General features: G+C 42.5%; 1 pseudogene; it reads right to left on the bottom strand.

Annotated features, from left to right (window-relative positions):
- Positions 1 to 12,410: 12,410 nt before the first annotated feature.
- Positions 12,411 to 13,055, bottom strand: LOC149175988 (homogentisate 1,2-dioxygenase pseudogene; annotated as a pseudogene).
- Between the last annotated feature and the right edge of the window lie 2,966 nt (positions 13,056 to 16,021).

Below are 16,021 nucleotides of genomic sequence, written 5' to 3'. Positions count from 1 at the left end.
TATCATTAAACCGAGAACGCACCCCCAGGCCGGATCAGGGCGCCGACTGTGCTCAGAAGGTTTTTATGGCAAAAATCGATGAGGTTGGCGCCGAAAGCAGCTGTAGAGGAAGATATAGGAGATCAAGCCTCTGAGGCTAGGCAGAGTAGAGTGCCGAGGGATTCAGTAGACCATTTAAGGCCGAAGTGATAGAGTTGGCCCGGAGGTGGATGTAGCAGTGAATCAGGGGGAGAAGCATTCAAAACCAAGTCTAAGCACCCCCATAAGTGACCCTTCGTAACCTGTTCTCAAGGTCGACGCCGAATGTTTTTTAAGACAGAATGACGAGAGTTAGTTGAACAGTGCAGGAGCATGTGCCATGAGCTAAATGTAGCCATGAAACAAAAGTGATTACAGGGATGGGGTGCTGGGGATTTTGCATTAATGTTTCATCTATTCCGCGTTTTTGTGATGTGCCTTCCTTTGTGAGGCCATTATTATTCTTCTTAATGTTTTTTTGGATATAGAACCTCCCCTAGCCGAGAGAGAAAGCTGACTTGACAGTTGAAAACTTGGCCCAGGATTTTATGTATTAAACCATGATTGAAAGCACCCCCTCTTCTTATAAATAGGGGGTCACAGCACTGAAAAAGGGTTCTGAAATCTGAAAAGAAAGTCTGTTATTTTTGTGAAAACTGTATCACTTAGTCACATAGATCTTGCAGAATATTACAGGATTGGTGGTGATTCCTCCTCTGAAGTATTACAGTGTGTTATTTCCCTGTTTCATTCATCTTGTATGTTTTCCTCTTTTGAATTCATGCAATAATATATACTCTGATATTTCAAACTTGTCTACAGATTCATTTGTGTTAAAGTGTTAATGCATATGCCTGTGTGAAGGGTTGAAATCATATTTTCAAGCTGTATTGCGTGAACCATATCACTCAACTTCTTTTCTGTCCATTACATCTTCCTCTAACTCATTAGTTATAGTAAATCTCATGGTTTCAGGTTCTATGTTTTATATATAGAATTCTTGGTGCTTTGAGCTCTATATCCTGAGTTGTCCTTTTTCTTTGACTTCTCTCATTTATCTTATAAAGCTGATTAAAACTGTAAATCTTTGAAGTGCTCGGCCTCCACTATTTCTGTTATATTTTTGGGAACTATGTGTGTGTAGAAATGCTGAAACATATGGCTTGTATCTTTGGATGAAAGAACCAACTCTTTGATATATATGTATAGAATATGGGTGATGTCTCCTCCTTGAGAATCATTTGAGGCACACCGATTTAGATGTACGTTGACACTGGTCTTGTAAGCAATCCAAGGCTGTCTCTGGGAGCGACAACATCTTCTGGGGCCGTTGTCGTGGAGCTTATTGAAGGATTTTTCCCCTGGGATATGGAAAATTGAGCACCCTTAGTGTAGGTGAGCGAATTCTGTTATGATTGCTTTCACATCACCTTGGCGATTCCACACCCCCTTCATCATCATTCATCACTCTGGCTTTTAGAAGGCCTCATACTTGCTCAAACACCTCACAGTAGAAAGCCCCATTTGTTTCTGACCCTGAAAAATTAATTTTCAGGAAATTCTGGAGAGAGAAAACTCCCCTTGCCTCTGCTACCATCTCACTAGCCTTTGCAACTTCCTCCTCCAGTTCTCAGCCCACTGTTGCTCACAATTCAGGACTTACTCCTAAGACCCTGACATACCCTCCTTCCCCTCCAACCCCTATGGTCTTGACCTCAGTTCCTCAAGTAAATTTCAATCCTCCTCCACCATTCCAGATGGCTCTTCTAGGCTTCTTGCTAAATAAGTATGCACCTCTCGATTTACCTCAGCACCTGAGTGCTATGCCCCAGGACTACTTGAAGCTTTTGCCTAGGTTCAATGGGGAAGATGATAATTCTGCTCAGAAACACATTCAAGCCTTCTGTGCTTTTGCTGAGAACCTGAATGTAGAACAGTTGGATGTGGTCCTGAGACTTTTTGTATAGTCCCTTGATGGAGAAGCTAGAAAATGGTTCAAAACCCTCCTTGATGCTTCCATCACTACCTGGGAGGAACTTGAAACCTCTTTCACACAAAAATGGGGTGAGAAGAGAGATCATGAGTACCTCCTCACAGAGTTCAATGCCATCAGGAAGAATCCAAAGGAGAATATCTCAGATTTTAATAAGAGATTCAATAAGCAGTATAACAACTTGCCTGCTGAGATAAAACCTCCTCCAGTTGCTGCTCGGGTAGTTTACTTGGGAGCCTTTGAATTTGACTTTGGTTTCACTTTAAGAGAACGAAAATCTCCTACCTTAGATCAACTCCAGGTCGATGCTCTAGAAGTAGAAGCAAATTTTGCCTCCACAGGGAAGTCAAGTGGAAAGCAGGAAACCACCGAGAATAGAAGAGGTAAAGAAGAAGCTTCCTCCTCTGGTCAAACCAGAGAATCACCAGACCAGAAGTTGGAGGAGCTGGATAAACTCATCAGGAGTTTGTCACATAAGGTTGGAAAGCTCGAAATTTAGAACAAGAGTCCCTCCAAACAGAATGCTCAAGGCAACAATTGGGGATATAACCCACAATATAGAAGGCCTCCATTACAGATACTGCCAAGGGAAAGAAAGGAACAGCCAGATCAAATCCCTCATCCTCTATATTTAGAAGATGACCTCGATGAGAAATGGTCAGATACACAAGAGATGTAGGGAAACTTATATTCTTCTTTCTCTGAAGAAGAACAAGAGAATATGGTTCACCAAGAGGTCAGTCATGATGGAGAAGCAACAAATAAGCAAGATATGGATTATTATTGCAAATAGTTTGCAGAGTTCATGTTGGCATAGCCACAACATAAATATAACCTAAGATCTTCAAAGAAGAGGTTAAGAGAACCAAAGCAACAAGAGGAAACTTCTCCCCAAGTTACTCCTCCAGTACCGGACAAAGGGAAAGGCAAGCTGAATCTTGACCCTGCCAGGATAAAAGTCCCCTTGAATAAGGAAAGAAATTGCTCAAAGGAGCACACAGCAAAGGAAGCACCTGTTTTGCAGAAAAAACACTGGTGGTGGTGAAGGGGAAGTTGAGCCTGTAGGTACAGAGAATACCCAATCTACATTCAATCTTGAAAGGGAGCTTGAAAAGGTAAAGATTTTTGTTCCACTGATTGAGCTTCTGAAGCAACCTACCTATAAAGCTCAAGTATCTCAATTCATGCTTCCATTAGTTTCATCACCCACCCAGGATTCTCTAAATCTTCAAGAAGAGAGGCCAATGGTGGTCTTTGGGCTGCATGTGGAAGAACTTGATCCTTCTACTGCACCTTTCTATGTAACTCTGGGAATTCATGATCTTCTTTTACATAATTGCATGTTGGACTTCAGAGCCTCCCACAACCTCATGCCATTGGAAGTAATGGAATAGCTTGGCTTGTAGATCACTAGGCCCTACAAGGACCTTTACTCTTTCGAATCCAAGAGGTCCAAATGTTTGGGCATGATAAAGGACCTGGTGGTGAACCTGGCTTAGGTCCTTGAGAAGAGCGTGGTAATGGACATAGTAGTGGCATATATACCCCCTCGTTTTGGCATGCTGCTATCTAGATCTTGGGGTTCCAAGGTAGGGTGCTCTATCAAGTTGGATCTAATTTACGCCACCATTCCCACCTTTGGAGGAGAGCAAAGGAGGCTATATAGAGAATCCAGGTTTGTAAAAACTATGACCTCAATTAAAGGCTCGAGAAACTCTCCAGTGTATGGAAAAGAAGGTGACCTCTCCTGCCTATTTCTAGAAGAAGATGAAGCTATTACAAAAGAAACATCAGTCCACCTAACATGGCAGTTAGAACATCAACATGCAAGTGAAAGCAAAGTATGGAAATTATATTTTGATGGAGCCAATTCAAAAGAGGAAAATGGGGTAGGAGTATTGTTGGTATCTTCGGAAGGCCGCTTGATACCCCTCTCATTCAAGCTGGAGTTTGAAGCAACCAATAATGTGGCGGAGTATGAAGCACTGCTCCTTGGGTTACAGACTGCAAAAAACCTGAATATTGAATGTCTAATAGTTTATGGAGACTCTAAGCTGGTCGTAAGGCAAATCAGGAATCAATGCCAGGCCAAACACCCTAGACTAAGGACGTACCGAAATGAAGTGTGGGACTTAATTGATAATTTCTTCTTGGCCTTTAACATCCAGTTTCTGCCCAGGGAAGAAAACAAGATGGTTGACTCTCTTGCTGTAGCTGCAAGTACTTTCAAGCCCCCTCAAAATCCTCTCCTCAGATATGAGGTGGAAGTCAGGTGCAGACCCTCTGTACCAGATAATATTAAGCACTGGCAGGTGTTCGAAGATGACGAACAAGTGAAATGATTCATAGAGGTCGTTGGGGAGTTTTCTAACTCCACCATCGATCAAGAAGAAGAAGAAGAAGAAGAAGAAGCAGATCAAGAAGCCACTTCATGGAAAGATGCAGTGGCTGGGCACAAAATTTTGCAACTGAAAGGGAACACTATCCCTCACGGACTAGTCCCACTAGAAAGGCTTTTTAATAAAGACGACATAGCCGCCAAACAAATAGCTCTTGAGATGGATGATCAAGTACAAGATTGCAACATTGGATTAGAGGAGGAGCCTCAGATGATCAAGCTGTCAAAAGGAATCCCCTTGCATTACAAACAAAGGTATTTAGATATTTTCAAAGCCTACAAAGATGTTTTTGCTTGGTCTTATGATGATTTGAAAACGTTTGATACTAACATCATACAGCATAAGATTCCTTTGAAAAGCGGAGTGAAACCCTGCAAGCAGAAACTCAGACAAATAAATCCACTCTTACTCCCCTCCATTGAAAGGGAGATAAGGAAGTTGCTACAGGCAAAGATTATAGTACCTTTAAGATACTTTGAGTGGGTAGCGAATCTGGTCTCGGTTCGTAAGAAGAACGAAGAGATAAGGTTATGTGTAGACTTCCGGAACCTAAACAGGGCGTCTTTGAAAGACAACTACTTGCTGCCCAAGATGGATAATATATTGCAGAAGGTGGTTGGTTCAGCTAGAATGTCTATGGTGGACGAGTTCTCTGGATATAATCAAGTGGATGTTCATCCTGAGGATCAGGAAAACACCGCTTTCACCACCTCGTGGGGAACATTTATGTATGCTCACATGCCTTTTGGGCTAATAAATGCAAGGGCCACATTTCAGAGAGCCATGGACATAGCTTTCATGGGAGAGCGAGACAAATTCGTGGTGGTCTACTTGGATGACATCACAATCTTTTCCAAGACTGAGGAGGAACACATCCTCCACTTAGAACTCACCTTTGAGAAGTGTAGGAGATATGGTCTCTCCTTGAATCCTAAGAAATCTCAATTCGCCCTAAGTGAGGGGAAGCTGCTAGGACATGTAGTATTGCAGGAGGGTGTGAAGATTGATCCTAAACGGGTTGAAGCCATCAGCCACATTCCTCTGCCCAGGAATAAGAAAGAAGTCCAAGCCTTCTTGGGAAGAATAAATTTCTTGAGGCGATTTATACCCAACTACGCAGAGATTGTCAAAGGTATTACAAACATGCTCAAGAAGGGAAACGAAGTCAAGTGGAGCCCCGTCCCCCATGATTCTTTTAGCAGAATCAAAGAAGCTTTGGCTGAAGCCCTAGTGTTAGCCAGTCCTGACTATTCAGTGCCTTTCTACATCTTTTCTTTCGCCTCTCCACATACCATTGCCGCAGTGCTGCTACAAAAAAATAAAGCGGGTTATGAGCAACCCATCGCCTTCTTCAGCCAAGTACTAAGGGACGTTGAACTAAGATATAATATATTGGAGAAACAAGCTTACGCATTGGTCAAGGCTCTGAAGGCGTTTCGTGCGTATGTGCTACAGTAAAAAATCACAACGTTTGTCCCAACAACAGCAGTCAAGGACATCCTGGTGCAAGGAGACAACGAGGGAAAGAGGGGCAGGTGGATAGCGAAAATACAGGAATATGAGTTGGAAATAAAGCCTACCAAGCTCATTAAAGGCCAGGGGCTGGCCAAGGTTTTATTTGAATCCAACTGCCAAGCACTAGGGATAAACTTGACTACAGAGGAAGACAGACCAAAGGATCACCAGAGCAATGTTAAAACATATGAGCATAAAATCTATTCCAAGTACGAGGGATCACGTGGTACAAGAATATCATTCATTACCTCTTATTCTTGAGGTGCTCGTTGGGGCTGGATGCCTCTAAATATCGAATCTTGAGGTTGCAAGCCCATAAATATATCATATACAATGGTCTACTCTACTGGAAGGACCTTGTGGGGGTATTGTTGCTATGTCTGGTGGAAGGAGAGACCCATAAGGTGATTGGGGAGTTTCATGAAGGAGTCTGTGTAGGGCATTACAGTTGGAAGACCATGACACACAAAATCATCAAGGCTGGATTTTACTGGCCTACGTTGTTCCAGGATGTCTATAACAATGTCAGGAGGTGCCAGAAATGCAAGGTGTTTGTTGAAAGGCAGAAGCTTGCTCCTCTCCCCCTGATTCATGTGCTTGTGGAAGAGCCTTTTAGACAGTGGGGATTGGACTTCATTAGAGAGATCAACCCACCATCCAGTGGCCAGCACAAATGAATATTGACAGCCATTGACTACTTCACCAAGTGGGTAGAGGCCATCCCGTCTAGAAATGCTATAGATTTAGTTGTGATAAAGTTCATGGAGGAGAACGCACTGTTTTGCTTTGGTTGCCCTGTTGCCCTTTCAAAATCATCATTGATAATGCTTAGGTATTCAAATCTGCCATAAATACAATATCATTATTGGGCACTCCACTACATACTACCCTCAAGGCAATGGTTTGGTTGAGTCCTCAAACAAAGCTGTGCTGAAGAAGACTATCACTGAAAACCAAAGGAACTGGGATTCCCAACTGAAGTTTGCTCTATGGGCCAATCGAGTAACGCCTAAACAATCCACTGGGAAATCACCTTTTGAGTTAGTGTATGGAAAAGTTGTTGTCTTCCCAATTCAACTAGCAATGCCAGTAGCAAGGTTGTTACAAGAAGCTGAAGAGGAGCCAAGTCCCTTGACAAGGAGGATTAATCAGTTGGTTGAGCTTTAGGAGAACAGAGAACAGGTGGAGGCCAAACTGTCCAATTATCAACAAAAAATGAAATCTCTGTTTGACAAGAAGGCCAAGGACAGACCTCTTCAGCCAGGAGATTTAGTTCTCAGGTGGGATGTCCGACGGGAGGACAAAGGAAAACATGGAAAATTTGATCCACTGTGGTTTGGCCCCTTCAGGATTGCAAAAGAGAGAGGGAACAACACATTTCTACTTGAAAACTTGGATGGTGAATTGTTGGAACTACCAATGAATGGTCAGTTCCTCAAGTTCTATTTTCAAAATTAAGAATTAGTTGTCTTACACTCATTGTAAATATCCGGTGTGTTTACTGCAATTGTCATTTGAATTTTCTTTTATTGTAAAAATTTCTGCTTTTGTGAAAGTTATATTTTGATTGAGAAGTGACTCCATGCCCAAAGGAGTAGTTCACAGTGTGCAAGTTCTCAGCACCTTGTTGGCAAGGCATTGTCCCCAGATGGAGCCAATGTTGTCATTTACTGCTCACTCACTGCTTTGCAAATGATCAGTGGTCCAAGATGCATGAGAACAGTGAAGTTGAAGCCATTTCTTGAGCCACAGAAGTTATCAGAGCTTGATGAGATCCTCTCCATTTCATAATGCTCGGAAAAAGCTTTTCGGTGGTATATAGAAGTCCAAAAAAGGGTTCTCGGATCAAAAGTTAGAGCCTGTAGAAGATTGCCCCTGAAAAGCCCAGCTGATTGAGGAAAATGGCTAAGTATGGAGAAAAAATCGCAATCGGGACCCAGGAGGCTCATCGCATATCGCATATCGCGTTCAGACGGGTATGGAACACTGATAGAACAAGAAACATCGATCCGCCGATTGCCGATATTGCATATTGGCAGTCGGCGGGTCTGGGCAGAGCATTTATCGCAATTGGCCATTGACATGATCCTTGGGGCACACAGCTAAGGTTATTGACACGTCACAGTCCTGAACGCTGATATCACATCCCACATCTCGTAGATCCAGCTATCCATCAGTGATGACACTCCAAAACCTTGCAAGGGCCGATATTGCGATGCAGTGTTAAAGTTCCAGGTCCGGGCACAACTTTTATTGGCGATCGGCTATCGGCAGGGTCCTAGGGCACATGCTTAAGGATTATCTGCAGTTCACAAGATTTTTTGCGGGGGCCGATCTGCGATATAATGGTGTATCGTCGGGGGAGGGCTAAAACACTTTAATGAAGGAAATGCCTGCAAAACCAAGGCGGACCGCCCTCCTTCTCTCTCCTCCACATGGCATCGACGATTGGTGATCAGTGGGGTTTCAATTTAAAAAGACTTGCAAACCGTCGATAGTGCGATAAAGTGGTGCATCATCGGGGGGCCGAGAAAACCAAATACAAAGGAAAAGCATGAAAAAATAGGGTCGGGCAGACCTTTTTCTCTCTCCTCCAGGGGGCCACGTGGTGACATATGATTGGTCCACTGAGCTGACATGGCAACTGACATCAGCAATGATGTGGCATGTACGGATCTGATGTAGCAGGTAGACACGTGTCACTCGTGTTTAGCGTTTTTAGGGGTCCTATGGGGCCATTTTTGCACACCACATGTCACCACTCAAAGGGTGATGTGGCAGTGATGACGTCACCCTGGTCACCCATCGCAATCGGTGATCGGCAATCGCTCAATGTAAAGCTTTCTCTTCAGCTGTGTTTCCTCCCTGGCTGCGATTGCGATAAGGAAACGGGCCCCCAGATGTGATAGTTTATGTATTGTATTGTATAGGGATTTCGCATCCGAGAAATCAGCCGATGAGGGACTTCTGCGATATAAAGAAAAGACCCCTCGCGCGGTGATTGAGAGCTTTAGCGCCAACACATGGGCCCTTTGGTTCCAGCCTCGGTCGTATAAGGAAATTCAATAAAGGGGCTAAAATAAAGAGAGGCTAAGGGGGAAATCCAAAGGTGCCCTTTCGCCCGTTCCAGAGGTATAAGCCTGTGCCCTTTCGCCTGTATGAAGAGGTGAATGCTCGTGCCCCTTGAGACTTCTATCATTAAACTGAGAATGCACCCCCAGGCTGGATTAGGGCGCCGATTGTGCTCAGAAGGTTTTTATGGCAGAAATCGACGAGGTTGGCGTCGAAAGCAGCTGTAGAGGAAGATATAGGAGATCAAGCCTTTGAGGTCGGGCATAGCAGAGCACCGAGGGATTCAGTAGAACATTTAAGGCCGAAGTGACAGAGTCGGCCCAGAGGTGGATGTAGCAGTGAATCAGGGGGAGGAGCATTCAAAACCAAGTCTAAGCACCCCCCAGAAGTGGCTCTTCGTAACCCGTTCTCAAGGTCAGCGCCGAATGTTTTTTAAGACAGAATGACGAGAGTTAGTTGAGCAGTGCAGGAGCATGTGCCGTGAACTAAATGTAACCATGAAACATAAGTGATTACAGGGATGGGGCGCTGGGGATTTTGCATTAATGTCTCACCTGTTCCGCGATTCTGTGATGTGCCTTCCTCTGTGAGGCCATTATTATTGTTCTTAATTTTTTTGGGATACAAAACCTCCCCTGGCCGAGAGAGAAATCTGAATTGACAGCTGAAAACTTGGCCCAGGATTTTATGTATTAAACCATGATTGAAAGCACCCCCTCTTCTTATAAATAAGGGCTCGCAGCACTGAAAAAGGGTTCTGAAATCTGAAAAGAAACCCTGTTAGTTTTGTGAAAACTGTATCACTTAGTCACATAGATCTTGCAGAATATTACAGGATTGGTGGTGATTCCTCCTCTGAAGTATTACAGTGTGTTATTTCCCTGTTTCATTCATCTTGTATGTTTTCCTCTTTTGAATTCATGCAATAATATATACTCTGATATTTCAGACTTGTCTACAGATTCATCTGTGTTAAAGTGTTAATGCATATGCCTGTGTGAGGGGTTGAAATCATATTTTCAAGCTGTATTGCGTGAAGCATATCACTCAACTTCTTTTTTGTCCATTACATCTTCCTCTAACTCAATAGTTATAGTAAATCTCATGGTTTCAGGCTCTATGTTTTATATATAGAATTCTTGGTGCTTTGAGCTCTATATCCTGAGTTGTCCTTTTTCTTTGACTTCTCTCATTTATATTATAAAGTTGATTAGAATTGTAAATCTTTGAAGTGCCCGACCTCCACTATTTCTGTTATATTTCTGGGAACTATGTGTGTGTACAAATGCTGAAACATATGGCTTGTATCTTTGGATGAAAGAACCAACTCTCTGATATATATATGTATAGAATACGGGTGATGTCTCCTCTTGCTTGAGAATCATTTGAGGCATACCGATTTAGATGTACCCAGGCACTGATCTTGTAAGCAATCAAATGCTATCTCTGGAAGCAACAACAAATCTTAATGAGGACACTAGTGAAGGGAAGCCTCGGGCAAGAAATGGTCCTTGAGCTAGGGCTTGGTATATCTCGTGATCCCATCGTCGGATTTGCTTCAAATTTGGAGAGCCTCTAGAGAAAACTTCAGCGTAGTTGTGGAACAAAAATCGAAGTGTTTGGAAGGCTAGATTGTGAGATAATTGATGCCCTAGTTGACCTATATAGGCTAGGTCTAGAAAAAGAGGGAGGTTAAAAGAATAAGCATTGAAAGTGATCACCTATGGAGGATTAGTGCCTTGTCATTTGGGAGAGATGGAGTTAAGGGGAATTTATGGTTTTTAATGGGTTTGCCCAATCAAGGAGGCCTTAAATAGTTAAAACAACTTCGCATGGCATTCAGACATGAGAGCAACTGCTTCAAGGACTTTATACTTCGATTTGCAAGAATTGATGACTTATTGAGATGTATTTATCACAAATCATATCTAGGAACATTCACCCATTCATATATGGCCCATGAGATGATGCAACACTATAAAAGATCACAATTTCCACTAATTTGTATAGAAAAGCAGTATCTTTTAGACTTGTATAGCGAAAATCCCAGCAACATTCATGTTGTTAGCGCTTGAAATTTCACCTCAGGCTGAAAAAGGTAAACCTCAAGGTAACATCAAACCATTTAGCCTCGTAGCTAGCCCTACGGGGCAGGAGAAGGCTCTCTCCGGTCAATCTCGGTAGATCTTCGATGGATGAGATGACCAACAAGGTAACACAGATATTAGGCTAGTAAACTGATAAAAGGGGTTTTTAATAAAATGACGGGGTTTTTCTGGGCTGCATGGGCAAAATCACAGCTTGAACAGAGAAATATAATGAACAACACAGATTATCGACTGAGGCAAGGTAGGCAAGAAATTTAACACCAAATCTAGATTTAAATGGGATGGCAAGACTGGTGAGGAGCTGACAAGGGCATAAGAGTTGAATCCTTGTCAAACAGAGGAAAACATTAAATATGAACAAACTTATAGGCAGAGCATGGCAGGCATGAATTCTTACCTAAACACTTCATTTGTTCAATTAGAAATGATCATGTAGTGAAATGAAACATAACAGATTACATATGAAACAAGAGAAAAACGTATGCTAAATTATCATACCACAGGAATCTCAGAAGTCAGAGCTGTGTAATTTCATTAAACTCTCTGCCAAAAACTGTACATGGTAAGCTCTGTTCTCCACCAGCTCTCAGCACTCAGAACTCTCCCCTCTCTTCTCTACTGACTTCTCTCAAATGATTTTTTAATACAATAAATAAAATGCTGCTAAGGGGAAAACAAATCGACCCCAAAAACCTCTGCGCTGTTTCATCTGAAATTACATAAAAATTATGAAAGGGCGTTTCATCTATTCTAAACATGGAACAGCGTTCCTCTAAATCTTTTGATAATTGGCCAATTAAGAGATAAAACTGGAGCGCAGATCTCCATAGGATCAGGATTGAAATCTTAAACCAAATCGCATTCTTTGGCTGTGATAGATAGCCTTGACTTAAGTTCGGTTTGCCACGTTGCATTTGCCATTTTAATAAAACAACCTTTAAGCTAACATTCCGCCGATTCAGCTTATGGTGACAACTATACTGAGAGCGGTTTACATGGTTGCATCCCAACAATCGCCCGCAATCCCACAAAATCTCCAAAAGATCCCACCGTGATCTGGATCTTGGCATTGTGAAAGCCATATGTCAATATGCTCAACCATTTGTTGCCTTGCCTTGTGCACTAAGTCTGGGGAAGCACAATCAGAAGCGTCCCCCTCGATTCTGGAAGGTGACTGAGAACATCCTCGAAGGTCAACACCATGACATGTGATTAGAACCGACGGCATATTATCAGCTGACTTGCCTCTAAAGCTACATTCAAAGATGAACCTGAAGGAGGAGCAAGCTTTCTTGGTCTTCAAGTTCATGCTGTAGGTGTTAGAAGGTCAGGCGGTGAGGCCAGGCCATTTGCACCGATTGGACCAAGATCGGGAAGCTGGAAATGGCCACTGAAAACCTCTACAACGTACCCTCGAGAAGGACCATCTGGTAAATCAATGGAATACCGGAAACCTTGTTGCAACACAACTATTTCACCGGGAGAAACCTGCAATCTTCCTAACTCTGTCGTTATCCATAATCTTCCTTGTTGTGGAACTAGCAAAAAGTCCTCATCAGCATTAGCAAATGCACAGCCTTCCATAGATGCATTTGCGACATACATGTGCACTGCAAAGCCATGCCGAAGGAATGAACTACCAGCTCCACATATAGTGAACAATCCATCAATGAAATTTGTTTTCGTATCTGGAATGTTGAAAGGATTCCAACGCAATTGTGTTGGTGTTGCTGAGCTTGATGACTGATTGAACTCACTTATCAGATAATCATGTGATGGAACCCGAGGATGAAAAGGTTCATGTGTTACTGATGGCTTGATACGGTATAGCCAACTTTTGAGCAGCCGCCCATAGTTATCGTTTTCTCCATAGGGACATGATTCAACCTCCCCTGCCTTTGTTACAGCTACATTAAAGTCACATGGATCCACTCGATTGAGAATACACATGTACAACCAACCAAATGAATGTGTCCTCTGAAATTTGAATTTTTGCTACAAGAAAAGCTCACACGGTCATCAAGGAAGAAGAGCGCTTAGTTCTGTGCAAACAATGGTTTAGTCTCTCCTCAAAATGTACCCAGAAAACATAATAGAGGCCAGTTGCCTCAACCAATCAAAGGAATACGGCTCCCACAATTCCAATCCATCCTTCTAGCAATGGTAGTCGCACAGTCCACCACAATAAATACAAACCATTCCTCGAAGATGAAACTCTTGCTCCTTATTAAGCCATAAACCCTCCATTTATTATAATCAACATGGCCCTTGTCAATAGCGAAGAAATTTGCCTTTTAGCTAAGAGAGCAGTGCCAGCACACATTCAATTTTCTCTGTATCACACCAAGAGAACTCGGCCTCTATTTCTCGTTCTGAACCCATTCCCTTTAGCACTATGGAGTTTTGCAAAACCTCCTTCCTTTGAGCTTAAAAACATTTAATCACCAGCAATTTGAGTTTCACATATGCCGGGTGCCATGCTCACAATCAAGTTTCCTATATCTTCTAGTAGATGATAGATTACACGGTGGAGCCTTATATTTATCTTTGCTTGACAAGCTGTTGCATCTACAGAACTTGACATGTTGCGTATATTGAAACCCACAATGACAGCCCCACATGCTTGGGCTAAATCAACATCAGCTTGAGAGATTGCCCCAACTCCTGTATGAACAATATTAACAAGCACCTGAGAACTATTCAGGCTTTTCAATGTATCTGTTACAGCTTGAACAGTACCCTGCACATCAGCCTTAACAATAAGTGTCATTTCAACCATTTCCACTTTCTCTGATGTAAATATCTTGAATGCTACTAGAGTAGGGAGGCGGAAATAATTAGGCATAAGCACATCCTCCGTTCAATTATCCTTCAACCGGTCCCAACACCACCAAAAGTTTGCCAGAAACTTTTCATCTATGGCTGCCTTATACGATAAAGACAGAGAACTGATTTTGTCCAGCTGCTGAACCTGCACCAGCATGTTTGTTTACTTCAAACTGTTATATTATCAAAACATAAATGGATTTGAAGCAGATTGTTGAGTGAAGCTAGAAATGCGGGCTTGTTGGGCTCTTGCTCTTGCTAGCCAACAATTTGGCTTCTTTCTATAATCATGCATGGTCTAGTCCTTGTTCATCAGCTGCGGAGAATGTAAACCCATTTCAAACTTTTGCAGGGATTGTCTCATCATCCACATCAAAAACACTGTCATTTGAAGAACTGTAGAGTTTTGGAACATCGTGACAAATTACATATTCTAAAAAAAAAAACACATTTAATGATTTCTTCTTCAAAACAGGGTTTTGAAGAAGAATCAATCACATACTGACATACAAGACAGATTCTAACACATGTGACAAAGTAAATATCAAGAATAAGCATGAAAATAACACTACAGAATAGTATATCCAATCATCAAATTATGCCAATAATGAAGCTCCAGGACAAGAGAGAGATATCGAAACATCAAAATTTATCCATAACACACAAACTCATCCTCCAAAAGGGATAGAAAAAATCTCCGTAGACACAAATAACCCAATTCAAGTCATGATCATCATAATGATTCATCACACTTGTATTTATACACTTCCTAATGAATGATTTAGTTAATTTGGCCTAATTTAGCCCCTAAAATAAAATAATGTACATAATAACAAAACTTTTGGTGACAAGCCCACCAAATAGCTCAATAATGTAAAGATAAGCCTCTCAAGAGGGTTGAATGATCAACAAAGTGAGTCATTGGGCCTTTGAGGAGGCCTGATGAAGTCCAAGGGGTGCCATGATGTAGAAATGGACTCCAAACATAGTGGACAAGGGGTTGGCCCCTTGTTTTCCAATCAAGAACCTGTGGTGCTCCCAAGTGGGTGTGGGGGCACAAGGACATCCTCATGGGTCTCCAAATGGATCAAATATGCTTGTAAACCATCTGTAAGGGCTGGAGTAATGACATAAACCCTCCCTTTATAGCGTGAGGCATCCTAGAACAATGGTCAAGTGTATGGTGCGACTGTGGATCCGATTGTCCATGGTGGACCAGGTGCATGATCCTCATCCAAAAGGTGGAACACAAGCAATCAATGGATGTCGTTGGGGATCCATGAAGTAATATTTGCTATGACGGAGGCCCATGGCTCTCAATGCTCACTCCGCAAGTGCCAATGTGGCCCTGTGGAGGGCTAGGATCCCGGATATGGAGACTGAGCCCTAAATGAAGATCCACCTGCAATCCTGCTTATAATAATGCTTACAAGTCATGGGATCAATGGGGCACTTCATGCTGGTATGCCCTTCCACAATGGGCTTTGGCATGTACAAGTGTCTCCGTGCTCAATAAGGGGTTAACCAAGGATCCTATTAGGTGGTTTCAACTTCTAAAGGGGGTGACATGTCCATAGTACATCCTTTAAGTGATAGATGGAAAATGATATAATAATGGAATCTAGTGGGGATTAGGGGAATCATCTGGACCACATGTCAAGGTTCATGGGTAGCTATAATGAGGGAAGCCCACACCTGGGTATGTGAATGTAGGAGGGAGAAAATCATGGTATATGAGTTACCCCGACCTTTGTTTTTCCACCCTTCTTCATATGTCTTTTGCCTTTTATTGATTTTTCTTCATAACTGCTCTGGGCTCCAAGGGATGAGAGCATGATGTGTAATATGTAGCAGTGGATACCCCCTTAAGGTGGGTCGATTCATCGCCCTCCAGGAGTTGGGACAATCATGGGTTCCTTAATGATAGAGGAGGCTCATCTAGTGCCCATAGGAACCAGGGTGATGGCCATGGATAAGGGGTAGAGCTCATGTTTGGCTTTTGCCCATGTATTAAATTTGTATGTCCCGGCCATCTTTTGCATTTTGTGGTGCATTTCTTGTTGAGAGTGTCCAAATTATGTTCTTTTTTT

The sequence above is a fragment of the Pinus tabuliformis genome, chromosome 4_1, assembly GCF_031772625.1.
Source record: "Pinus tabuliformis cultivar Carrire ecotype Pingquan chromosome 4_1, CPIR1, whole genome shotgun sequence".
Taxonomy (NCBI): Eukaryota; Viridiplantae; Streptophyta; class Pinopsida; order Pinales; family Pinaceae; genus Pinus; species Pinus tabuliformis.
Note: the sequence above shows the minus strand (reverse complement) of the source record. Positions and strands in the feature narration are given on the sequence as shown.